Here is a 27,593-nt window from a genome sequence, read left to right as displayed (position 1 = left end):
TTTAGCTAATCAGTTCTGGAAAGGAAATGATGTACAAGATAATCTGAGCATGGAACGTTTATATTATCATCATCTTGACCACATATTACCTCTTCATTCTAAAAAATGCTTCTGATGTGATGCTTGGAGAGACATTTCAGTAAATTTGTTCTCCAGAAAATTAACTTTGATGAAAAATATTGCTGTCATAGTCATAGACATCTTTAGTCTTTAAAACCCACATAGCATCTTGGAGTACTCAATCAACAAACAATAAAAAATAAATCCAATATCCATACAAGCTATCATCATGCAAGGAGCTTTTGCATTATGGTCTTGCAGCAGTTTGAAATGCCACTTTCTGTACAGGCTTTAGATATATTTGCCACATTAAATAATAACTATGTATGTAATTGAACACACTTAATGATAACTTCTTGCCCACTACAGAATGTTTACTGAATTCTAGTGGCCTAGTGTGACTGAGGTCATGGTACATAAATCTGATTGTATTCCCAAATTAAACTTATATATACTTGTTGTGCAATAACAGCAAAGTAGGAAAATGAAACAAGCCTCTTCCCCAATGTAGCTTTGAGAGCTTGGGAAATTATAGCTCTGTTGGTCAGATTGGTTACATGGGAAGTTATTCCTGGTCCATTGAAATAATTTGTATTAATGCCATGTACTGTGTAAGAGTCTGGTCTTGTGGTCTTTTGAAATATAAAGCATAATTCTGTGACCAAAATATTAGAGATGTTCTGTGATGCACCTGAGATTTTTGTACTTTATGTCTGAATAAAAATTACTAATGCAGAGATATCTCATTTGCAGAAATAAGCAAGCTACTCATACTCTGGATTGCTTTATTTTGCTGGTTATTTGGTTGTTCCTTGCCCAATACCACAACTTATAACCTCTGACTCTCTAAAAAATTGCTTTTATGGTTTACTTTTATGGAGGTTTTTATGTTTAGAGCCCTTTCCAATCTTGAAAGAAATGAAATTTCTTTCAGTAGCTGTTGTCTTGAAGTGTGAATTGTTTAGCATTATGACTTGGCTGCATTTGAGTCACATTGCTGTATAATGGTTGTGCTCTGTCACGTGTTCATGGGGCAAAGAGCAGCACAAGGACACACATTTTGAATGCTACAGCATGGGAAGATCCTTAGGTTTCTCAGAAAAAAGTGCATTTTGAACTTAAAGCTTAAATCAAGTAAATTCTGACATTACCAATCATCAATGGACTATTTCTCCAGATGAGAACTAACCCCATCAGCAGCTGTGCACACCCCCCTGAAATCTCCTGTAAATGATTATTTTTCCAACATGGTTTGACTAGCAGGCTGCATACCTATTGAAATCAAATACAAAGAAGTGCAGTGGAAGCTACCTAAAGCAGGATACATGAACTCACTCTGTCTGCTAGTAAAATTAAATTATTAATGGTTTAATTTCTTTTTTTTGCTTTCCACAGGATTTGAGGTTCCAATTAAATCCGTGTTTGGGCCATTGCTTTGCCTGCCAGTACTTAATCTTTTTAGAAGGCCTCATCACTTATCTAAAACAAAAGAACAAGGTAAGGAGAAAAAGTAATGAAATGCAGCATAGCACATCTGTCAAAGGAATGGAAAGTAGCTTTAAAAAAAATCCAGGATCAATGGCATTAAAAAATTATTTGTTGAGCACTAAATGTGATCATGTTAGGCATGTTAATTGTAAATAATCTGTAAGTACCAGCATGTCCTTGCATACATTGAGGATTTTGTTGTTTGTGTTCAAGAGATTTACTGTTGATGTAGCCACAGGACACAAATGACTGATAGGAGTAGTTGCTAAGTGTACTTCTCTGTACTACTGAGTCCTCTGTAAGATTGTTTGACATCTTAATACTGAACTGTTGAATATAATTAAAATTTCTGAAGTTATTTAAAATTCACTTTTGGGTCAGTCTTGATTTATGTTTTTCAAATGTGCAGAATGCAACACTGGGTATTGTATTAAAGGGCTTAAACTGTTTCAGCACTTAGAGCTGCACTACCCTTTGTTGTTGATAATAGATCTGTCCAAAGTACCTGGAATTGACTTTTGCTATGTCACTTAGGATTCCAATAAGATAGAGCAAGGCAGGCATAACTAGAGGTGACAGAGAAGAGTAGTAAAGTGATTTAGCCTTGACAGGCTAAGGATGTAAGGCAGATATGGTTTGAAAAATATAAACCTTTCCTGAGTTGCAGGAGTATAGCCTGCAGTGGCCACCCCTGCAGCCACTGCTGACATGCACAAGAGACAATATTGGGATCTCAGTTCTTTTTTTCTTTTTTTGCCCACTCATTTTTTCTGCATTCTCACATCCCTTCCCAGGGTCAAGTTCAAACTAATATTAGCTGGTGCAGAGCAGGCTCAGTGGCTCCTTAATATGCTTTCACCTCAGGGTCTTTATATGAAAACCAGCAGGTTAGAAAGTTTGTTGGCCTCTCACCTTTTCAACATAAAATATCATGTATTTGGTTTGGGAGTGTTAACCACACATCTCCTCTAGGGTCTCTCTCAAGGATGCTATTTATAGTTTTGCTTTTCAAGCTGTGTAAAGGGTGTTATTAAGTAGCTGGGAAAAAATGTTTAATCATCAGACCATGGAAAGCCATAGGCCAGGCAGAAAATTGCCAGTGGTATTTGTCAGCAGTAAGTAGAACTGGGTTCAGTAGGTGTGTTTGTAAAGCAGATTTGTTGCTGAGGGGAGTTGTCCCTCCACATCCAGAGCTGATGTTGGAAATGGCTCACTGATAGAAGCATTCCTGAAGTATTTCCTAGAATTTCTATCAGAAATTACTTTTACATGTGTAGATTTTTGACTTTGCTATGTTAATCCTTTAGGTTTGCCAAATAACTTCCAGGTTTCTGAATCCTGTCTTGCTGTGACAGTGTCTTACAGCACAGTTGTCTTCTAGGTTGCCCATCTACTGCCTCATGTCTGCTAAAATTTCTCATGATATTGGTCTCTGAGACTGAAAAAGATGATGAAACAACAAACATTTCTATAATTTAACAAAATTATAGTAATTCTCTGTATTAATTATTATATATTAACTCCCTACCATTGCTTATGGAAGCAAGATGGAATGCTTGTGTAGAATCAGTTACCAACAGGATCCATCTTCAAAAAAAATTAATTAAGCTTTAATTTAACTACTCTTCATAGGATTTGAATATAAAGCACACTTGATTTGTCTGTTGCTCTTCAATTTTCTTTCAATTCCTCATAACTGCATTTCAAAGCTCTTCTTTCAATAGATAAACATCTCAAATTTATTTTTAAAAAGATTCTCTTATATTTTCTGGTTTAAGAAAAATTGACTTTTTTACCTTCCGAACCTTCCTGCTTCTTCATGTGTTGGTGAGGCATATTAACAACTTAAAACAGATAATCTTTGTAATTATTAGCTTCTTATAAACATAATTATCTTATGATTAGTGCAGATGACATTAAAAAAAATCTTACACTGAAATGGTGCCTGAAATGAGTTATGTGCTAACTATGTATGCAGTTTAATTGGGACCCCTACTGATACTGAACACAGTTGGTTTGTTGAAACAAAATCAAGACTTAAATTATTACAGTGTTATATCTGGGATGTCTGAGTGTCTGTGTCTCCCAGGAATTTTTAACTCATTCACTGACATGAGAGTTTTTAGCCCAATGACTGATAGTAACATGAATGTGGAATTTTGAGACATAATTGTTCCTAACATTCTAGTGAAAAGACATGGCTTTGCAGTTAACAGAAGGATATTGAAAATGCCCTAAAGGAAGGCCACTTTGTGAGCTTCTTTGGAAAATTCTACAACAGAAAGAGATCTAATTAATGTGCCAAGTTTGGGAGAGGCATTTTAGTCAGATTCTGCACCTTTCCAACATAGGAGAGTCCACAGTGAAAATGTCTGAATGCAGGGAATTTGCAGGGCTCTGCTCAGGGAATCAGACTGGCTCCCTCCTTGTGTGCTCTGAATATCTCCCTCTTCCTTGTGGCACATTTATGCTGTCTGCCTGGAAGATGCTGATATTTGATGTGAAAAAAACCAGTCCTGCAGCCAGAGGAACATTTACTTTCAGGTTATAATTCCTGTGTTTAAAACCCCATTATCATGCTTGTGGTTGGCTGAGATCATGTTTATGGTTTACTATATTTGCAGTTTCAACTGTAAACACAGAAAAGTATCTGTTTTGCTTGTGGAGCAGCTTATTGTGCTTATTGAACAGTAACAAACCTTATGCTATGGATGAAAGAATCTGATTTATCTGTGTTCTTAAGTGTACTAGGTATGTGATTAGACATCACTCTCATAAACCATGTCTTATGCTGTGATTTCATAAATTCCTCTTAGCTTGTACAATCAGGGAAGTTCTTAAGAACATGAAATATCTTTCAACATGTGGCTTCTCACCACTGCAAAGTCTTGGTAGGGTTACAGGCCTTCAAGATGAAATGTGGTTTCCTGGACAATTTGTGTAATGGATCTTTGGGGTATTCATACTTTCAAGACATATGTGGATTTATATGCCATAAAAGATAAAGCATGCTTTGCAGTTTCTATTCTAAATACAGCACCATTTGAAATGCTTGAGATTACATCCATACAGTGGATGGATGGTTTGCTCTGAGGATCTTACACATTCATTTCTGCTGGTTTTCATATCAGAGAATCTCTATTAATATTGCCGTAGTGAAAAAGGAGAATGACTGCTGGGAATCTCCAGGCAATCAATGAAAAATACTTGGCAACAACACTGTCCTTTTCACTTTTATTAAAGGTTGTGAGAGCAATTTACAAACATTAATAACACATTACAGTAACCTCCTGAATCTCTGTGAGCATTCAGTTCTAGAAAATTTAACCTAAGCTAAAAGTAGGTAACAGCTATGCTAGGACAGTGGAAACAAGCCATTCTCCTGCTTACCTCCCCTTTTTGTGGACCCTCTTGGACATCCATGGAGTTTGGTTTCAAAAAATGCTCATGGGTCACAGTTTCCAATCTCTGGTCTCTAATTTTTGAAGCTAATCTTTGATTATTCCATCAGAGCTCTGGTCTATCTTGAGCTTTTAAATAGCTTGAGCTAAATTATGAAAGAATCTGAAGAATGAGAAGGAAACAAAACCACTAACAACATTTTCTAATAGCAGCATTCACCTTGTTGGTGTATAGAAACTCTCTTAGAATGACTATTTTCAATGTTCAATCAATTTTACACCATTGAAAGTTTAGACCCAATTGCAAATTAGCAAGAGGAACAGTGAGAAATTCAAATGTCAAATAGCAAAGTCTTCTCTTACTTTGACAGACATTTTATTATTTTTTTCTTTCTTCTTCCCCCCCCCTTTTTTCCATAAATATCTTGTTTAAGTTTTGCAGTGTATTCTGTATGATAACACAAACCTTTTGATTCTAATTTGCTACACCTAACTACGACGGCTTAATGTAGGGCAGTAACTGCTGAATAATCCAGTGTCAGAATGTGCTTGCCAAATTGTTATGCTCGTGTCTCATCAACTTGTCTCACTGGGATGGAGCCTCATTCCAACTTTCCCTCCACAATCCATTAGCAATTTACTGCATAGTAATTCCAAGACAGGACTCCAGAGTCAGTGTAACTTCCAGAGACACCAAAGCAGACAATAGTACACTCTATTCCTTAGTCTTTTGTGTAACAAAGCCTCATTTTGATATTAATGGAAATCTGTGATGTCAAGATGATTTTTTCACACTGTCCAGTACTATAAAGCACATGTAAACGTACACAACCATTTGAATTGTGATCTCATGAGCTCTCCTTGTTTCTACTTATAACACCAAAGAATAGTTTTTAAGGATAGAAGCACTTCTTGCAGAAATCTTGAATTATCTAGCAGTGAAATTTCATTATTCCTTTAATTATGTACATAAAAAAAAAAAATGGAGTTGCTGTAGAATTCCAGCAATGCAATTTTTCAGTAGTGCACCATGGAGACAGCTTCTTGCAATATTCTAGAGTTCTGTCCTTTAAGATAAATGTATTTTTATACAGTTCAAATTATTTTACAGACCTTTAAAGTATTATTTTACAAATCATTGATGTATTAAGTTGGCTTAATCATCTGACTGCATTTAGGCTTCCAAAAGCACATGTGGTAGAGATGTTTTGTGGTTCTTCCAACATCTGTAAACCAGTGAATCGGTAACAGGAAAGATAAAATGAATAATTCAAAAGATAAATGCTGACCAAAGACCAGAGATACTTACAGTATTATTATATTTTTGGTTTTCTGCCTGTAGGACATAATTTTATATAGAAAACATTTTTTGGAGTAAATAAAGCTGATCACTATATACTATAAATAATAGCAGTATGTGCTTTTGCTAGCATTAGAAGGATTGTACCTTCTGTGATGCATTTTGCTAGCATCAGAAAGGCAGTAAGTGATTAAATATATATCTTCTGCCTGACAAATTTCACCTATACATCCACAAATGTAATCACATCCTGTTCTTCCCATCTCCTGGCTGGTAATGCTTTCCAGCAGAAGGGAGATCTGTGGCACCAAAGAGCAGCTCCCAGGGCATGGGGATGCTGCTGGAGCTGAGCACTTTGTGCCTGCTTTAGAGGATCAGCACTGAGCCTCCCTCCTCAGGCTGCCAGTGAACAGGGAGGCTACAAACATCAAGGCACCAGAGGAACTCAAATCATGCCAGGCACAGGAGCTCAGAAGTGACTTTTATCCCAGTGAAATTCTACCAAGGCTTGCAGTGAGATGGTAGTTTCCAGATCTTTTTCTCAAACTTCCAGGAGTGTTTGTGCCCGTGTCTGAGCTCCCTGCACTCTCAAGTTGCGGCTGTGAGACCAAGCACAGCATTCATGCTGCTCCTCAGTAGTGCATGACTTCTAAAATACTACTGTCCAAGCTCCACTTCACTTAAGACTACACATAATGGTGCAGTAATAATAGTAATAATTGAAGTAATAATTTTTCTAACAACTAAATAATAATAATAATAATAATAATAATAATAATAATAATAATAATAATAATAATAATAATAATAATAGTACCAGAAATAATATTATAAGCAGCAACCTCTTTGCTTGCAGCAACCTCTACTGCAACTCCTCTATATTCCCAGAAAAAAATTATTTTGAGATTTTCTTGGGTTTTAAGTGTTAGATAGCTTTCAGGTAGCTTAGTATACTAAAGTTCTGTCTCCAGAGACTCAGATAAAACTCTGTGTAAGCAGACTGATCTCATCTAATCCCTGGTAGGCATTCTTCCAAATCTTAAAACTACAACTGTAGTCATGTCAAAGTAATTTATTATTTTGTTTAACCCAAGTAGCTCAATACTTGGATTAAAAAAGAATAGGTGCAGCAGGCCAGGACTTCTCTAGGTGAGAAAATAGGAACAGTGATAACACTGTCTTGGTGGCACTATTCTTTGATGTACATGTTAATTCCAGCTGAAAAAAAAACTCCAAAATTATAAAAAGGTGTCAACTATGGGGAGAAACTGTACAAAACCAAACCAAGACAGCCTGTGTAAGCTCTTGTGTAAGCTCTTAATTTAATTACTGTAGATTTATTTTGATTTCTATCTGAACCACAGCCAGCAGGATTGTATTTGCTGGAAACATAGATAATTTCAATGCAATCAACTTGTCTCTGTATTTTCTATTCCTTCATTTAAGAAGATTTTACATGTAATTTTCATCATAAAAAACATAATGAGATAGTAATACCGAATATATCCAAACTGTTTTAGCAGCATGGCTTGTTCCTTATAGTGTCAAGAAGTTTAGGGACAGCATCTTGGAGAAGATTTTTCAGGGCATTACTTCCCCTGTCTCCTTCAGAAATCCCCTTGGAAAAAATTGTTCTCTCACATCCCCAGCGTCATGAAGACTCTTTTCTTTTAATTGGGTAGGTGCAGACACACTACAGTCACCCAGCTCTTGCTTTTCATCAGTGGGATGTGTAAAATTAGCAGTTTCAGCACAACTTGTCCAGTGGATCTCTACCTGTGTGCTGTACAAGTAGGAGTGGAAATTTCAAACCTGTCTCAGAGCATCTCATAGAGTTCGGGCAGCAGCACTCTGACATCAGCATGCTGGGCACTTAGCCATGCCTTTGCTCAGTGCTCTGCCAGCCCCAAATTTGCCTAAGGCAGGGCATGTCTGCAGTCATTCCTTACTCAGAGCACTTGGAGGTTTTCTCCCAGAAATCTGATGGCAGAACTGCTGGGGGCCATCAGCTGTGAGAGAGTAAAGTGAATTTCTAGAAGACAGGTTACTTGCCTGTCAAGTAACAGGCAAGTTTGAGCACTGGACGTACTCCTTCACACTTTGCTGCTTTTTTTTTCTTCTCAGTCTCTTTAAAATACAATTACAATTCACCATCCAGGAGCAAGAGAAAGGAGTTGCTCCAAGTGCTGGAAGAAGTGAGTATGTGCTCTTTGAGAGGGTGCTGCAAAGAAACTCTTCATGCCAAAGAGCAGATTCTGGATCAGCCACTGTCCTTTCATTGTTCCTGCAGGCTGTCAGGTACAGAGCAGGCTTGGCTCTGCAGGTGACATTCAAGTTCATGTATGGACAGTCATACCAAATAGTCCTGGATGGACATTTTCAAAGTCATTTGGAAATAGAAGGACAGACAGAGATCGGGGGAAAAATTGAATTACAATTCAATGATCCTATATTTATAAATTATCTAGTATCTATAACACTTTAAAATAGAATTTATTTGCTTTAATAATTAATGGAAAGTTCATAGTAGGTAATTTATTAATAATATAGTGTCATCAGTATGGATTATGTCCAATTCCTATGTCTATTCTGTTGAACCTGCTGATCTGTTTTATGGCAGCAGCAAGAAGCTCAGTTTGAAACAGTGAAAGGAAGCCTATTACCTTGTTTTCAAAATAAAATATGGAGATATCTGTGGAATACAAAGCTTCTGTTTGAGGTCAGGAATAGCTATAAACACAGAAGGCAGTGTTTCTGTTTAGATGATTGCTAAAGGTCACAATGCAGGAGAAATACTGGAATACGTAGGCACTTAGATTTGAGTCACACCACTAAAATCAATGGAATGACTTTTATACTTATTGGCATAATTATCCTATTGAGACATTTACTTAAGTGTTCTGCTGATTCAGAGCCAGAATATACAAGCTTGCTGCAAAGGCAAAGCCTGTCTCATTTGAAAGGTACAGTGTGTAGAGTTTCCCAAATTCTTCATTATTCCATGACTAATTTCAGCTGTTTCATCTACTCTTACTATATAAATTAGTGTTGTCCCCACAAGAAGTGTGTAGATACCAGTTTGATAATGAGGTTTTTATAGAAGTGGCAATCAGTAGGAAGGGCCTATTTATTTTTATGTGTGTTCAGATTTTTTTTCTTGTTTTCACCAAGCAGGTTTCTCAAGCTGCAATTCTCTGACACTGTGTCTGAAACAATTTGCTGCAGAGTAGCAAATCTCGATGTTTTCAGGGGAAAAAAAAGCCAATATCTAGTTAGTGATATTGCTAAAGAGATTAGGATTGTAGCTCTTCAGGAGGTAGATCTGTTTGCTTCACTGAGAAAATTATAAACAAATATGCACCAAATATGTTGTTCCAGCTATGATGGTTTCATGTAAGCACTGTAACAAGTGAAAAATTGATAAAAATTGGAAGCAATGGAATGGGTTATGTTCATATCCAGAACTGCAATCTGTAACAGCACAGGTGATTTTCTATTACACTCTGCTGCTGGTGAAGCCAGACCTCCTGGTGGCTATCAGAGTTTCTACTACATGAGTGTTTGTGTGTACAGCCCATCTGCTTTGTAAGTTTTAGGAGAAAGGAGTGGGGAACTCCTGTTGAGTTTTAAGTGGAGGATGCAGTGCACTGGTTGCACAAAATTGTGTTCAAGCACAAATTCCCATATTGACCAAGAACTAAATTTCAGCAGCATTTGCTTTGGTTTATGCTGGGTAAGTGCAGGAGAACTGGCACAAGAATGTGTAGATGAGGCTTGTGTTTGGTGTTTAGCATTGTCAGATTGGAATTGCTGGGAATGGTGGAGCTAATGTTGGTGGTGGCTGCAGTTCCTGGCTCTTTCTGAAGTTGTGTGAGAGAGGAGGTGTATTTATCCCCTGCTTTCACAGAAAACTGGTGTCTTATGTTTGTGTGCTGTCACTCTCACGTGGGTAGTTGTTAAATCTGGCTAGGGAGTATCCATCAGTAATGATCAACAATTTTATGGTAAAATAGCAAAGTTATTTTGGAGTGAGATATGGTGACTTCTAAAATGTTTTTTACAAAGCTGATCTATGTACTTCATTAAACGCTATTTTCTCCAAAACTATCACCTCTGATTCAGACATTGCCTCAAATAATGTTTTTCTTATTTAGAAAACAGAGGAAAAAATGTTCAGGGTTTTCTTTTTAAATTATTTCCTTTTTTTTTTGACTGAAAATCTTTCTTGAGTTCTCTTTGTCAGTATTTCCTATAAATAAAAAGCAGCTGATTTAGAAGAATATGCCTAACAGACTTCTATTTTTGGCTATATAGAACTCTATTTATGGCTCTATAGAGCCAGGTGCATGGAATTTTCTTGTTTGGGCAGTTCTTAGGCTTTACCTGGTACAAATTTTTCAATGGTATGATGAGACAACCTGTAAAGCTGAGGTATGACAGTGTTTTATGATTGTTGTTTAAATCTGTGCATTTCCACTTTTAGAAAAACAAAATATCTCAATAAATGTAGAAAAGGTTTATGGAATCCTAATAATTGATTCATTTAGACTCTGATTTGTTTTCTTTGCTTTTGAGCATTGCTTGCATGTAATGTTGGTCATTACCCTAAAACATGTGTTGTATCCCTTGGAGTTTCACCTTATCTAATGATGAAAAGGTTTTCCTGTCTTGTGTGTTACTGAATTAACATTATTCAAGTAGGGGTGTGTGCACATTTCAGGGTTTAGGAGTATGCAAAGGCACAGTTATTATTTTGATTTAGAGAAATAATATGCTGACTTAAAATACAAAAGCACTGCTTTGTGGTAGAACCACCTGCATCCTCCTCACTTTAACACAAAGTGCAAACCATTAGAAGAGCAGCATAGTTAACATGAAAGAGATTTCCAGAAACATATAATCATGAAATACCTTCTCCCATACACCTGCACACGGGGAAGAAGGAGAAATTCATTCTTAAATCCTTCTAGCAAAACTGTTGCTGATCTTTAGACATTTGTCTTTGTGCTCTTTCCCTTACCAATTCCCAGCCAATGGACAAGGACACAATGTATTACTACTTTCTGTGTGATTCATTCCTTAAAAAACAATCTGTTCTTTTAGTGGCACTTGTTATTAATCAAGGTTTTTTTCCTTTCATTAGAGTGGTTGTTGGCTCAATCACTTCAGTATATGCAATCACTAACTTTTTCCATTACACTGGTGAATAGGTGCTCTTATATGTCTGTCAGAGGGATGCTGGTACATTTAGTATGATGCTTTGCAATTTCAGTGAGAACATTAATGGTTGAAGTGTGATTGCTTTTTTTTTCCTTTGAGAGAAAAAGTGTAACATGTTCTCCTTAGAGAGAAAAGAGAGAAGAATGATGGAAATTTCTAAACTCAATTTATTTTTGTATCACTAAAATGTTGAAAAGTACCAAGGAATACTCTTGCAGAATCAATCATTTCATAATGTATCTGCAGAGGCCCCGGACTTGCCTATCCTGAAGAGAATACTGAAAAGGCTAAATTATCAATTTTGTACAATAGTCCATGTATCTGCAGAATATAGCACAAAAATTCTCACTGTTGCAAATGAAATGGAGGAGGGAGGGTGTGTGTACATAAAACCTTTATGGACATGGTATTGTTTTCTGTGCAAAATGTGGGAACAAATAGAAAGACAAAGGAGATGTAATACATCACTGAGTAATTATATCTTTCCTTAGCTTTCGGTGAGCTAATTTCCAGAGGAGCCACCGGTCCCAAGGTATCAGCCCTTTTGCCAAGGACAGCAGGCTCTCTGTGCCCTGCTGGCACTGCCCTTCTCCCCCCTCATTGCTGCACAATGGGCTGAGCTGTGAAGAGAACACCTGGGGCTCCCACAGGCAGGACACACTGCACTGATGCCTTAAGTTTTAGCTTTCATATTTTTTAGATTCTGTACTGCCTTAGTGTGTGACTCTGAACTTCATATGAAGTGTTAGCAAGTTCTCTTCACAGTTTAGTCAGACAAAACGATCATTTTCCAGCCCGAGAACCAAGGACACTGGTGCAGCTCTGGGCACAAAAAATATAAGCAACAGTAAATTGAGGAGAGGAAACTGGGAGGATGGGACTTCATAACCTGGAGCTGTATTTAGAGAATTGACCCCAATATGTAAATGGACCAAAACTTATAAAAGTGTGAAAACATGTGACTGGTTGTCCATCTTGGGCCCAGCTCAGGTCCATCTTGAGTGGAGCCATGGCCAGGCTCTTGCACTAACCAAGGTGTATCCTTTAAAGGCCTTTTAATAAATACCTACTTTATTCCTTTAATACTGTCTAGCCTCTGTTCCAGTAGCCTCTTTAGGCATTACACTGCTGCCCAGTGCTGCTCTCCCCCCGCATTAACAGTGAACGAGTGTGGGACAAGATGATGCCACACTGTCTGCTGAATGGCTGAAAACTCTGCAGGAATTCCTGACTCATTGTTTTTCCATGAACCCTTTATTAATAAAGAATAAATTTTTCTTCCTGTAGAGATTTGATGTCAGCAAATGCAGCCCTCTGCTCTTGGCCCTGTTTGTTACCTATGATGTGTATTCAGCTGGGTGACACACAAGGCCCAGGCATAAAATTGCTACTTATCCCAAGATAATTGTATTTTTCATTTTTTTAATATGTCTTAAAGCTTTTATTAACATTCTGAGAAAAATAGAAGCTTGTTTGAGATACATGATATTCTGCACTGTATAATTTATCTCTGTGTACTCTCTAGAGTTAATGAAGTTATTGAGTAATCACACCATGTCCCCTGCAGCTTTTTTGACTTGTTGCATATGTGAAATAGGCAGTGATATATTAGGGGCTATCTCTTATAGAAGAGGTGTGGATCATATTAACGGCCATTGTGCAGTTATATTTTCAGTTATACAACTAATGGTATTTATTGTTTTTCTTGTGTTTTGTCTTGTTTTCATTTATGTGTACTTTGGCCTGTATGTATCTGAACAATGTAGTGGTTTAATTGCCAATAGAATCCAGGCTGAAAGACAGTTTTTAAGGAGTTCTGGTCTAATACCAAAGTAATGCAGTGTATGAATCTGGTGGGAGGAGAAGAGGAAGCAGGAAGCACATATGGGATGTGGCTACAAATTACTGTGTTCTTTATCTGCCTGTTGGAACATGATGCTTTAATTATGAAATCTGAGGAAAGCTGTCTCTTCTGGATCATTGCCTTCTCATTGTTACTTTTTTCCACTCAGTTATTCTCATATTTTAAATAAAGTCTCTGTCAATAATGTGTTTTAGATAAAAGTAAGAATAGATGAATTGGTAACCAACAACTCTAGGTTTAAAATCAATTAGATGATTTAAGGTGCAGAACCTCTTAGATTTTGCACTGCAGTGGTTGTTCATTGAAGCAAGTAGTTCTTTCCTAAGGAGTTTGTTTCTCCATCCATGATGAAACCTTTCTGGAATTGCAGAGCAGAAGTTTTATTGTGTAGGACCCTGTTTTAGTAGTCAGCTGGAAAATTTTAAATACAGTATTATATCAGTAGGTCACCCATGTGCCATTTGAGCAATACTTGTCAAAGATGCTGCCCCCAAAAGAACACATTTTCTCGGTGAAGGATTATTGGGAAAGTTCATCTGCAGGGGCAAGTCAAGCATATGAAAGAAAAGGACCAGCTGTGTGTAGAATAGCCCAGTCTTTCCCAAAAGAATGCATTGTTGTGCTGTTAATCCAAAGATACCAGTCTTGATAAACTTTGTTGCTTCATATAGGATGGTGAATTTTCCTTATTTTAGAAAATCAGCAGTATTCAATGTCAAAATCAATGATTTCTGATACCATGTGAAAACAATGTGGTCACAGTTGGAGAAAAAATTCCTGATTAAATAGCACATACACATAGTATCATTATTAAACTACATACAATTATAATGTTAATGGACAGTAATGTTCATGTGATGCATTTGTTCTAAAGTATTACAAATAATGCCCATTGTAAATACTATGAACCTACTATTGAAACTGGCCTGGCTGTACCTTAGTGTGCATGTGCAGACACTGCCTGGGATCCTCTGTTGCTTTACAAATCCACAACATTTGGTCATAATTGTTTTCAGCCAATTTCCAAGTATTGCTTTGTCCCTTTGTTGTATGCCATGTTCAAAGCAACTTCCAGTGCCACTGGAGATTTACTCTTGTGCCCAGTTTCAGTTCTTGGAATGCTACCAAATTTGTGTTTATCAGAAAAGTGAGATTGTTTAATATTATGATGCACACAACACTTTAAAACACATTCCTGTTACTTAAATGTGTTTTCCCTGTCTTGTAAAATGTGTATAACTGGCACATCCCAGAAGTTCAGCAGACTGAGCTGTGCTGAACCAAAGTTCAATTTTGATGCTCTCCAGAGGTCTAGATAAGACAGATATTGCAGAGATGCATCCCTGCTCCATCCACGTGCAAGCAGCCACTTGGCTTTTGCCTGGGGTTGTTGTAGGCTTCTAACGAGGAAGAAATATAAGCACACTGATATGTGATTTGCATCCTTCCTAAATTCATTGCCTTTCTTAAAATACTTAGCTGAATTTAGTGCTCAGATTAAAAATGCTATTTCAGTAATTGTTTAAAGGCCAACTGGTGAGGCACTAAACAAAAGCTATCATGTTTGTAGAGCAAAAAGCATTTTCTGTAACAGCTTCTTGCTATTTGTTGATGTGGTGGGGAATGAGAAGGCTTTGAAACCTACTCTATGAATCATTACCAGCATTTCATGTTACTGAAACGTGAATATTACTTTTAAATGTGTAACTATGCTATTAGAGCCTTCTGTGATTTAGGGAGATCTTTCAGAATACTAAAAAGTCATTATTTACTTTCTTCCAGTCTATTAGGGCAGAACAAGGCTCACACTGGCTCTGCGGTGGCAGGGTTGATTGGCTCTCAGTGGACTTGTCTTGTTAATAGGAGGAAAGAGGCTCTTGCTGGTATTTCTGCTCCTGCCTGGAGCATGACTTCTCTAGACAGCCAGTTGTGCTGCATTTGATCAGCCTCCCTGGTGTGACAAAGCAGGGACCCTCACCCCCTCACCTTCAGTAAGTGCCTGCTCCTCACCTGTGCCAGAGCTTCCAGAGTTTACCAAACACCGAGACTGAGCAGCAGGTACTAAGAGGAGTCACCTCAGTGAGACGTCAGCCTTGTGAAGCTGGAGTAACTCCAGCCTCAGCAAGGCTTGGCAGCTCTGTTGGATCTCATAATTTTCCCCTTCTACGCTCCTTGCACGTGCTCGTGGAGCTCGCTGATATTTACATGGTGGGGCTTGGATCACTTTGTCTCCTACAAGCAGAATGTCTAAGGCACTCTTTGTCTCATCATTAATTAAACATTGGAGATGTTCTTGTGTAGGGTAATTGTGTTTCTGACACAGCTGCAGTAGATGTGAACTCTTTGAAAGCTTTGCTGCAGCAGCTGTAGTTCTGCAGCCAGGAGGGAATGAAAAAGAAGTGTTGCAGAGGTGATGTTTACATACAGCTCCTTGCAATACTCCTGCCAGTGGCTGTTTATTGAACTTTAAATACATGTGTAGTAGCTGTCAGTAGCTATATCTGAAATGGCAATACAGAACAAGCAAAGACCTATACAAAAATATAGGCTTTCATTAAGTTTCCAAGCATTTTTCTAAAATCAGTAATTTTCAGAAAATTTTGTATTTTCACCTGGTTTTGTTAGACTGATGTCCATTAAAACTCACTACTGTTAATTTGACTGCACATTTGACATCAGCAACAACAAAAGTCCCATTCAATGTATCCTTAAATTGCTTTGGTTATGTCACAGATGCAGTTAGTTTTCTTTTTAGTAGCTGGTACAGTGCTGTGTTTTGGATTCAATATAGAAATAATGCTGGTAATACACTGATACTGATGTTGTGGTTGCTGCTAAGTAGTGCTTCCCTAGGTCATGGACTTTTCAGTGTCTCATGCTCTGTCCTTGAACAAGTGCACAAAATGTTGGGAGGGAGCATGGCCAGGACAGCTGACCCAAACTGGTCAAATGCTCATGGTTTAAGTGAGAGTTATGTGTTAAAAATGATTATAACAAACAATGTGAAATTGGTGGTGGCCATTTATATTATGAATCACTAACAATTGAATAATATCTAGTTTATTTTCCCCAGGCTATGGTATCTATTTTATGAATGCACTTGTACTTCATAAATCATTCTCAAGAGCAAATGGTAGAAAAATGAAAAATCCATTTTCCTTCAACCCCTTGGGTCTTTATTTAATTTTTAATGAAATAGAGAGGATACTTCATCAATGGCAGCAATGGAGTAATGGCTTTAAATTGAAAGAGAGTGGGTTTAGGCTAGATTTTAGGAAGAAATTCTTCTCTGTGAGGATGGTGAGGCACTGGAACAGGTTGCCCAGAGAAGTTGTGGATGCCCCATCCCTGGAAGTGTCCAAGGCCAGGCTGCATGAGGCTCAGAGAACCCTGGTCTGGTGGAGGGTGTCCCTGCCTGTGGCAGTGTGTAGAAACAAGATGATCTTTGAGGTCCCTTCCAACCCAAACCAGTCTGTGACTGATTTTGTGAGAAAAAAAAAACTTGAACTGCAGCTACTGAAAAATCCCAACCCACAGACCAAAACAAATAAAGCAAAAGAGCTGCCTTGAGACACAAAGCAAATTTGAAATTAAATACATCTTTGAAGCAGTTAAAGATTTGGCAGTTACTTAACTTAGCCATGAAATGTTCTTATGTAACATACAGCAGAATACAAACAGTCAATATTAAGCGCTTACGTGATTGTTAGCTGGCACAATACTTATTCCAGGCACAAATGTATCAATCCTGTGTATTTACTTTCTGATTCTGGCTCGGTGAGAGATCTGGGATCAGAACATTTCTGCCTTTAATGTGGTATTTGTCCTTTGTCCTTATGGTTAGACATTGACTATAAAGCTGTGTATGTGTCATAGGGAAAGCATCACTCAGCTGAATTCTGTTAAGTGAAATAGTGCAACATGTTAATATTGCGTGAGACCAGAAAAAGATTTTTCTTTTTTTTCCTTTAAGAATAAGCTTTCACAGTTTGAGGCACAATAGCATAATGAAATCATCTGATTTAGCCTCCTGTGTATCACTGACTCTTCTATTTTACACATGTACCCTTGCATTTTATTAACACTGGTATTATGTACTTCAATCTCCATCTGATTCTGATTTGAAGATACCAATAATAAAAATAATGTAGTGATTTTGGGAGGGTGGTGATAGTATCATTTGGTGTTTCACTTCAAAGATTAATCAACCTTAAAATATGTGCCTTATTTCCAGGTCAAAAATTTCCATCCTGAGCTTCTTTCTAGGGTATGTTTTGCTCTTAGACTTATACTTGCTCCCTTCAATTTTATTGTTTTTTCTTAGATGGAGACTTAAATGCCTAGGTGAGCTCTTAGTCCTTTCCTTCATAAATGTTCATGATTTGGTATTTTCCTAATGTGATCAAATTATTCATTTGTTTTCTTGAATGTGAATACCAGGAGCAGATTCAGTCATCTGGTGCCTATCTTGCCCCATTTCATGTAGTAAAATGAGGAAATACATTGTGGCTTTTTGGTAGAAAATAGGAAATCTTGCTGTTTAGTTTTTAGCAGGAAAGATACTCATGTCATGGAGTGGTCATGTTACTGTTTTACTTTGAGGGACTTTGGTCTATTGTCAGATATACGCAGTGCTTCTTACTTGCCTAGGTATAACTCAGACCATATAGCAGTTTTCTATACAGAAGAAGAAAAATCTCTCATTCTCACACTAATGGAATTTGCTTTAAGAAATATTCCTATTACAGCCATTATTAACTTGGTTTTCAGTGCATCATTCAGATTGCAAGCATCTAGTAGGTATCTCATATCTCTTTCAGAAAGCAGGTGAGGAATCTAGATCATCTCAATGCATTAGACTCAATCACCTTTATATATTATGGCACTTTAAAAGTCTATTTTAAAGAATAAGAATTAGAGCTTGATTTACATTAATGATCAACAAGTAATTCAGTCAAGATTAATGCTTGTCTTTAGCCCTATGCTATCATTCTGAATTATTTCAGCAGGTATTTGCATACTGCCTGTATTGTAAAATATAAAAATATTCTTTATGGAGCAAAAGTGAAAATGCAGCTGTTTTATTATCAAAGGCACAAATTTACTACTTGCTGCTACTTTACCATGGATGGCACTGCTACTACTGACTTGTTCCTTTCTGTTGATACTGCTAGAACATGTTGCTGATCATTTATTTCCTTCTCCAAATGTGCTTTCCCTAACTTGTTGCAGTGTCTGTTATTATCCTGCCACTCATGCCAACTATATGTGGAAGTTACATATACAATTCTTGATACATTTATTACACACAGAACAGTCTGTGAAAATAAAACTCTATTTCATCAGCTCTCAAACAGCATATGAAAGCTTCTTACAGTCTTTGGAGCTCCATCTTTGTTGTGTACTGCCAGCAAAATGACTCTCTCTCTAGCAAACCTAAACATTCTTCAAACCCATTAGCAGCTGAAGCTCTCCTAATAGTCAGTTTTTCTCTTATGCACTGTGATTAGTTGTTTTGCTGCCTTGGATGGCAGTTCTGCTAAATTTTTATTGCTTCCTGTGCTTATGGCTCATTTATTGTTTTTCATCTGTTTGCTTACTGAATAGATTTATTACCTTAGCATAAAATAATTCTCTTGAGATAACTGCTTATTTCCACAGAGGATTCTTCAGTTTTAAATTATTCTGCAGTTTTTGGGTTGTATTACTCATATACAAAAGAATTTTGCTAGCAACTTGCATAGATTCTGCATGGATTCTTTTAGAAGAAGCTCAGCAAGGAAAAAATAAACTTATTTTATAAATTATCACATTTAGACCTTTGCCTTTAAAGGAAATTTCCCTGAATGTCAATTTTCTTGCCAGACTAGAAATTCTAGTGTTGCTATGCATTTTCAAAGGAACTCAGTGTTTTGAGAAGATCAAATCACTTATCTTTCTCTAGATACATGATCAGATTTTAAAAAAATAATTAGGCACTGCACAACTGCAGCTTATTCTCAGTGTAGTAAGAAGTGAGTATGTGTCAAGTCTCTGCTCTGAAGCTGCTGAGACAGGTTATCAGTACAAAGCAAACAGCCATTTTGCAGAATGAAACAAAAATCACTCCAAATTCTGTCTTGCAGCAGTGGTTAAGCCATCCTTGAATGCTTTCACTGTGCAATCTGACCATTTCCTATGAGATGCTTACATTAGAATAACTATTTAATAAGAAAGAGTAATTTCTCTCCAGCACTCCAAAATTCAGACCAGGCTTTTGTAACTTAACATAGTGGCAAGGTTAGATACCACAGACTTCTGAATGATTTATCTAAAAAGACTTGAGCTGTAAATAAACCTGTTCTCATCTGAAATACATGGTACCCTTAATATTAATATTAGGAATAGTTTCACGTGTTGAAAAACAGATGAGAAGTGAATACATTCCCTAGCAACGATGCAGATGCTGAATTAAATGAACAATTGGATATCAGTCTTGTCACAGATATTACATTTCTCTGTATCACTGAACATCAGGCAATTAAAAAGTTCATTTAGCCAGAGGAATTATTTTTATGAATTCACAAATATGCTTTAAGCAAATACAATGGAAAAGTAATAAAGCTTAATTTACTTATGAACACTCTACCCCATCTGCTGTCTACCTATATTTCAGCATTCAGATGATCCAGCATTATTATAGTATTCCTCTTTTCAAAGTATATTCAGCTCATTAACAGATAACTAAATTCTCCCCTTCCCTAGAACATGACCATAAAAACAAGTTCAAATGGTGATGAAATAATTCATTCTATTTAATTTCCAAAGAGCAGTATGTAAAGTGACAGCACTCACACACGCTTCTTTATTCAGGGATTTTGAGTTAAAAAAGGTTCTCATATTTGTATTGCTGCATAAACTGCCATGTCCATTCCTGTGGACAAGTGATTTCCTTAGATAATGGATTTTCTGTCTTTTCTAAATAGTAGAATAGGATAAGAGCTGAACAATGATTTTTCTCCTCTACATCTACCAAAATATTTACAGTCCTGTGAAATTCTGCTAGATAACAGTCTTGAAAGGTGCACACAGAGTGACTGCTAACCACAGGCCAAACAGAGTTGTGTAAATCATTACAGTTTATTTGATTATTTTTCAGTTTTTAGTTTTCCAATTTTCAGAAAAGCAGGTAGATCAAACTAGTTAGTGGGGCTTTTTTCCTTCGTGTATGTCTGCTTAAAAGCTTATTTTTAGGTAAAAAGGATGATGGTTAAGACAAAAGGAGGAAATTATGATAAGCTTATATTCCGCTCTTTCTAAAGTAGTAATTCACTAGTGAAATTAAGGGAGGAGTGATTTACTCTAGGGTTCCTTTGGGGATTTTTTCTTCCACCCCAGGCCCCCAAACCTCAATAATTCATCTTGTAGGATGAATCCTTCAGACCCAGCAGGGCCTGAACGATGTTTGGAGTCTTTACCAGAAGTCAGGAAGTGGGGGTTTGACACCCCCTCCTCAAGCACGTTGCCTGCTGATTATTGCCAGAAAGTGAAGTGATTCCTGCAGGCACCTGCAGTGCCCTGGCACCTGTCAGGAGTCCCAGCCTCGCCCCAACCAGACAGTGGCTGCTGCTGCTGATAAACCATCCTGTCCTGAACGTGCCAAGCCAATGGTACCATTCTTCTGCCCCCTTGGCCTTTCTGCTTCATTTCTAAGCACTGAGGCAGCTCTCTCCTCAGCTCTTCTTGGCTTCCTTAGCCTCCGAAAAGAGCACATTTGATGCTGTCATCCATGACAGCACGCAATTCCAGCTTTCTGCTGAAGCTTAAGATGCTGTGAGTTAATACAGTAAAAAAGTAAAAGCTTGTACTGCACTCGTTTATGATCCTCCTGTGCTCCCTCTGTACCTCTTCAGCTCTTGCTTAACTTTTGTCACTTGCCCCAAATGCAAAAACCCTCCCTGTGCAGTGCTGGCTTTGACCTGAGCCTGCCTCTTACAGAAATTACTGGCTGAACTAAATTTTATTATATGTATTCAGAGATGTATGACTATGAAAGCGGAACCAAATAATTTACTGTGAAGAATTTAGCTTTTTATTTAGTGGGAGGGGAGAGGAACCTTTTTTTTTTTTTTAATAAGCTACTTGTTCTCCTGGAACACATTTTCTGCTCAGGACACGACATTTCTGGTGAGAGATCATTTGTGACACTTAGGACACTTGTACATTTGAGTTGAACAGATTATTATTGATTTGATATATAGAACTAACTCACTACATGGTCTTTGACTATATGTTTTAAATTCTGAATTTCATTGGGAATGCAGGACTAATTTTCTTAACATTCTTCAAATTCTGTCAACACACTGTTGCAGTTATTAATTTCAAAAATATATTCAAGCACGTTCTTTCGAATTGTCCATGCGCCAGCTTTTGTCCACTAAACATCATGAATAATAGTAAACCTATAATCTTCTTGTCACATTTCAGTTGTAAAAATCATCCTTAAGTCTCTCCAAATGTAGAGTGCTTTTCTACTTTAATTTTAAAAAAACAAGCAAAAAAAAAAATCACACAACAAAATCAAATCCTTTTTGTTTTCTAACCATTTCTTATCCCTTCAGCTATCACCTGGCTGGTTTCACATTATTTCACTTTTTTTTTTTTTAAAGATGAAACATTTAAGAAATTACTTGGTCTGTGTAGAAATAGTTCTTATTTCAAATTTTCATCTAATAGAGTAAAAAATTGTAATACTTCACATCAAAAGATAAGAATCAAGACAGCATAGTACTGTTTCCCTTCTACACATGAGCTCCATGAGAATTTTCTGTCTTTCCTTATTTCATAGTGAGATGGTGAGGGGAGTGTAAAACACCAGGGAGTGGGAGCACAGCTTTTGGATGTGAGGGGTGACAGGTCAGCACAGGCAGAGTGCCCTGGGAGAAGGAGGAAATTTGACAGCTTCCCTAAGCAAAGCTGCAGCTCGAAGACACTGAAAGGCAAGGATTGCACCTTTGTCTTTCATTTTCTCTTTGATGGTGCTCAACACTGCAGAACATTTGTTCAGTGGCAGGTGTAGCCAAAAGAGTTTGTTGCTGCAGACCAAAGAGTTCGCTGGGAGAACAAGGGAAGAAAAGGGCGCTTTGAGGAATGCTTCTTCTGTGCCCAGAGGCTCTATATTTGAAGTAGCAGAACTACATGCAAAATCAAAATGACTACAAGCCACACCAATGTAAACAATGCTTTCCTCACTGCTTCCTGGGATTATCCTGTCTTTTATGATGGTTTGACTCATTTTGGGGTTATGCATCAGGCTTGCATTTCAGACGTTATTTTCTTTTTTGTTATCTTCCCATTTTTCTTTCTTTAAATTTCTTTTTCTTATCTCTAACAATTCTTAAGTCTGTATCAAAGTCCAAAAAACAGTAAATTAACACCAAAACCAGAGCTGCATGTAAGGAAATTCTTTGGGAAGGTTTGCTGGTAGACATGGCATGGAAGGCTTTCCCAGGTTATGCCTTAGCAGTGCACTGAGCCAGGATAGCTCTCTTTAAATGCTCATCATAGCAGAGGAATAATAACTGAATTATTGAAAATAAATGAAGTGAGCATCTGCTCTAAGTTTTGGAGGCTATTATTACCAAATGTTGCTACATTTTAGGAGCCAAGTTTTGAAAACCATTAATACATACTTGTTACCAGCTTAGTAGCACACCAGGAATTTATGGTGGGCAAAAATTTTATTAATGCAAGAATTGCATGCTAGTGAATTACCAGAAGACTTTAAAAGACACGTTTACAGTAGATTAATAAAATAGTGCAGAAATTTGTGAGTTCCCAGAAGACTCATAAATGCTTATAATCACTTAGTGGTGAGAGCCCCCTTGTTATCTCTGGTTCTAGCTGGTACTCAGGGCAGGATATACTTGGCTCTGTGTTTGCTCTGAACCTTGTACAGGTGTTTTGGATTACTCCAAGGAAGGATGTTCAAAAAGTCCTTGGGACCCTTGTTCATATCTGGCTACCTTCATTGTAAAAAGATTTATTCTTATGTTGAGTCAAAATTCCCAACACTCCAGCACCATGTTTGTTGCTTGGTGTCCTGCCTGTATCCTCTACAGGAAGCCTCTGGCTCCATCTCCACATCCTCCCACTGCATGGTTGCAGATGGCAGTGAGGTCTCCCCTGGGTCTCTTTTCTCAAGGCTGAACAAAGACAGCTCTTATCCTCTCCTCAGTTCCCCGTGCTCCATCCACCCCCCACCTTTCCAGCCTTTTGCAGGACTTCAATGCACCTCTGCGCAGCTTGTACTCAGAGACACCTAATGAGACACAGCCCTTGGAGTGTGGCCTCACAAGTGCTGAACAGAGGAGAAGGATCAGAACAGAGGAGAAGGATCACTTCTCTCAGGCTGCTGGCTGCATTCCTGCTAATTCCTCCCAGGATGCAGATGGCCATTTTCTGTTTCAAGGGCACACTGCTGGCTCTGCTTCAAGCTGTCCACCAGCACCCTCAGGTTTTTTCTGCAGAGTCACTCTCTCTCTTTGCCTGGTCCCACATCTCTACTCCTCCTGTGGGATTCTTCCACCCAAGACACAGGACTTCACTTTTTATTTTGCTGAACTTTATGTGTTCAACAGCACCAACTGAGAATCAGGATGCAATCAGTTAATTGACCTTGGCTTCACACACACTTTCATGTAGTACCAGAGGCATTTAAATGTGGAGGTAGTTGTCTCTGTCCTTCAAACATTGACCTTTAGTTCCCTTCACTAATAGCTTTGGTCATTTAATAATGTATTTTACAGCAAGGTCAGGTTAACAGGAGTTTTTATGGGTCAATATTTTACAGGGAATTGGTGAACCAAAAACTGTAATTATGCATGTGAAATAATCCCTTGAATAATTGGTGGTGATTAACTGGCTGTTATCATTGAGACAGGTTATAAGGATTTGATATAAGAGGTAGAAACCAACTTGCCAAACTTATGGCAAGTAAATGTTAAATATTTCATAAAACCCTTAATGTACTTTCTTATATCTTATATATAGGGCAAATACAGCAATAATTGTAATTTTTATCGATTGGTATTGGAATCTAAAAATTGCATCTTTATGGTAAGTCTTGATGACAGTATACCAGAGAGCTTCAAAAATTTGACAACCATTTTTCAGTGCACCAGATTAAATGATGAGTGTTAACAGTGCTTAAAAGTTTAACCTGGTTAAGTGTTTTATGCACAGCTGCAATTTTTTTCTAAGTAGTTTGATATTGTGCAACAGAGCACAGCTCCATAAGGTTCCTAAGTATCACCTTGCAAGGTTCAGCAACATTGAGATGTGTATGAACATCAACTAAACTCTGTATTTTTGGAATCAATAGCCCCTCCTAAAAAGTGCTATAACTACAAAAGGAACTCTCTCTACAAAGTTGGAGAGAACAGAAAATCTCTGTGAAAACAACATGTTGTGGGTGAAATAATGCATCTTTCATTTCTGATTAAGTCCACAGTACATTGTTTTGAAACTACCTCCATCTAACTCCTCCCACAGCCAGGGATGATGTGCTGGAGATATGTTAGAGGTTTAGAAGGAGGAGCTAAAAGAGATATCTGCAATTGAAATATCTAAAAAGTAAATCATTGAAAATTGCTTCAGTTGAAGTGGTGTGTTCAGGAAGGAAAATTTCACGTGTGCAACACAATATATGGAAAAATGACAGGGAGAAAAAGATCAAAAGGAACCGTGTTGACCTGTCAGAACAAAGGTTCAAAATAATTTCTCTTATCCCAAATATATTCCAAAAATATCAGTGTCTGAAATGTACTGAGGTCTCTCTTAGTTTTTGTTATTGAAACTGTTTTATTTCCTACAGAATATTTAAATTTCCATTGGAAAAGGGACTAGATCCCAGATGTTGCATCTTTCAGGAGACTGATCGAATAGCTCTTGTATTCAACTATCCCTTTCCAAGAGCCCTTTCTCCAACTTTCTTAAGCAGACTGACCTTCACAGGAAGATTTTTCTAGGTTTATTGGCTTCAGACAGTGCCCCAGACTCCCCCAGCAGTTGGCTTCAGCTCATATCCAATGAACTCTCACAGGGCTATTTCCTGAGACACCACTGTAAGGTAGCTACTGACTATTTTTGGTAAAATTGCTCTATAAAGTGTCTGCTATTTCACTCTACTTATTTTTAAGCATGTTATGTACTTCTAGAATGATAAATACTAAAGAACTTAATTAGGTCTACTTATAATTGCTTATGCTGTTCCTTTAAGAATGCAAATTCACCTGGCACAAAATTAAAAAGAATAAATTTAATAAGTGCTACCCTTTTAATTTGAATATGAGTCAAAGTAGTCTGTAACACTCATTCCAGACAACATATACTATTTTTACAGTGCAGAATGATTCCTGTTTTGTACAGCTGGTGCTAATTAAAATAAATTCACCTAATTCAATTTAATAAAACTAGCTAATTTAAGAAAAGTCAGTGCATTAAAATTTACTGTACATGACAACTTTTCTCATTTCAGAGTGCACCCTACCACCTCTGTTTGATTAGATTTCTTATTGTAAGTTCTGAAAAGGTTAATGAATACCTTAACAAAGCAGCTCAAGTTCTGTAATTGGGTGTAATAAGCTGATGTGGTGATGGGCTTCTTTGTCAATGTAATTCTAATGAGAGATCTTTGATGTGCTATAAAAACAACATAGAAAGAAGTGTAAAGAAAAGTACAATCTTCTAAGTTCCTGCTTTACAGATATGCTATAGAAATTGTTTCATTTCCTAGCTGATGTAAACTGCTAACAAAGCTCTCTACAGTTATATACTCCATATCTGCAAGCATGTATCTCAAAGGCAATTACTTTTCACTCCCATAAACAGAGACAGAAAATTTCTGTTACAAGGATCAAACTGTAAAAAGGTGTCTCCTGAACTCTTCTTATCTGAAACCCAGTTGTGCTTTGAGTTTCTAGCTGAGATATCAGATTGCCTTCAAAGTGAATCTGCCTTTCACACTTGACCTTGGTTTTACTGGGGTAAAAATGAGAGACTGGTCATCTTAGCTCTGCTAAGAATCCATTTTCTTGATCATTCAGAAAACTCATCTCTGAACCTAGTTCCAGTTTGCAGTACTATTCTTTGAATACATGTGATGAATTGCTCAGAGGAGTACAGCTTGAGTAGCACTAATACTTCTGTGTGTCTGTTCTTTAAGTCACCTCACTGACTGATGTGTCCCAGCATTGCACTTGGTCATCTCACTCTGAATCCCACAGTGCCAAACATTTGATTCTTTCATATTTTCTGTTTTGTGATCTTTCAACTTGAGGAACGTGGTTTTGCAAATAGTTTCCTATTTTCTAGCTTTACCTTTCCTGCATAACTGAACTTCATTCTGTTTGTGTTACATGAGTCCTCAAGGATATGCAGTTCTTTTGTATGGTATCCTGAGCTTTTCTACATTCATGAAACAGCTTGAATTTCTTCCATCATCAAAGTTGGCAAGAACATTATTTATTTTTGTTAAAAAGAATTCTCTTTAACAGTGAGGATGTTTTACAAGATGGGTCCAAACTGAACCTTGAGGAATGAAATGTTTTAACCTTTTCTAAGCTCAGGATTTTTCTTTTGTTTTTTTCCATTCTTGTTGTAATAATTTCCTGATCTACCTTACAACACTTTGCTAATATTTTTCCTTGAGGCATAATATTAAATAATTTCCTGAAATATAGATCAATAACAGGTGCTGTGTTTCCTATATCTCATGTGGAAATAGTGTGGATTAGAAATAGAAATGGCTTGTGTGCAATAAACAGTGAAGGTAATTACAGTGGGAGAGGAATGGGAGGCAAATGCAAGGTGAATGGACTGAACTAAATTATCACACTAAACAATGAAATTTAGATATAAACCAGGGTTTAAACACTATTTTCAACTTAAGTTCCTAGTTTTCATATCTGCATACCAAAATGACTATATACTATCATGTAATGACTTAAATAAACTCGGGGAGGAAAGAATATATTTCAGTGTTTGACAAATAGAACATGGAAATGTGAAATGAATTGCTGTGATGCAGGTGGGTAATATAAGCAAGATCTCCGTCAACCTACCTGGGAGATCTTTCTTTGAGGAAACCTTTAACCCATCCTTACCATAACCAAATAGCATTCAATGTTGTCAGTGTATTTCAGGGGTTTGGTACATCTTCAGTTTTTATTAAAGATCACCAAACAACTGGCTTTACAGTTAAGGCTCCACATTTCTCCAA

General features: G+C 37.3%; 1 protein-coding gene across 1 annotated transcript in view; it reads left to right on the top strand.

Annotated features, from left to right (window-relative positions):
* The first annotated feature begins 1,504 nt into the window (after positions 1-1,504).
* Positions 1,505-27,593, top strand: part of TENM1 (teneurin transmembrane protein 1) — a 469,105-nt gene continuing 443,016 nt past the window's right edge. The window contains exon 1 of the mRNA XM_030967968.1: positions 1,505-1,557. The gene's annotated coding sequence lies outside the window, so the exon portion shown is untranslated. The remainder of the gene's footprint in view (positions 1,558-27,593) is intronic.

The sequence above is a fragment of the Camarhynchus parvulus genome, chromosome 4A (assembly GCF_901933205.1).
Source record: "Camarhynchus parvulus chromosome 4A, STF_HiC, whole genome shotgun sequence".
Taxonomy (NCBI): Eukaryota; Metazoa; Chordata; class Aves; order Passeriformes; family Thraupidae; genus Camarhynchus; species Camarhynchus parvulus.
This window is presented reverse-complemented; position numbering and strand designations above follow the sequence as displayed.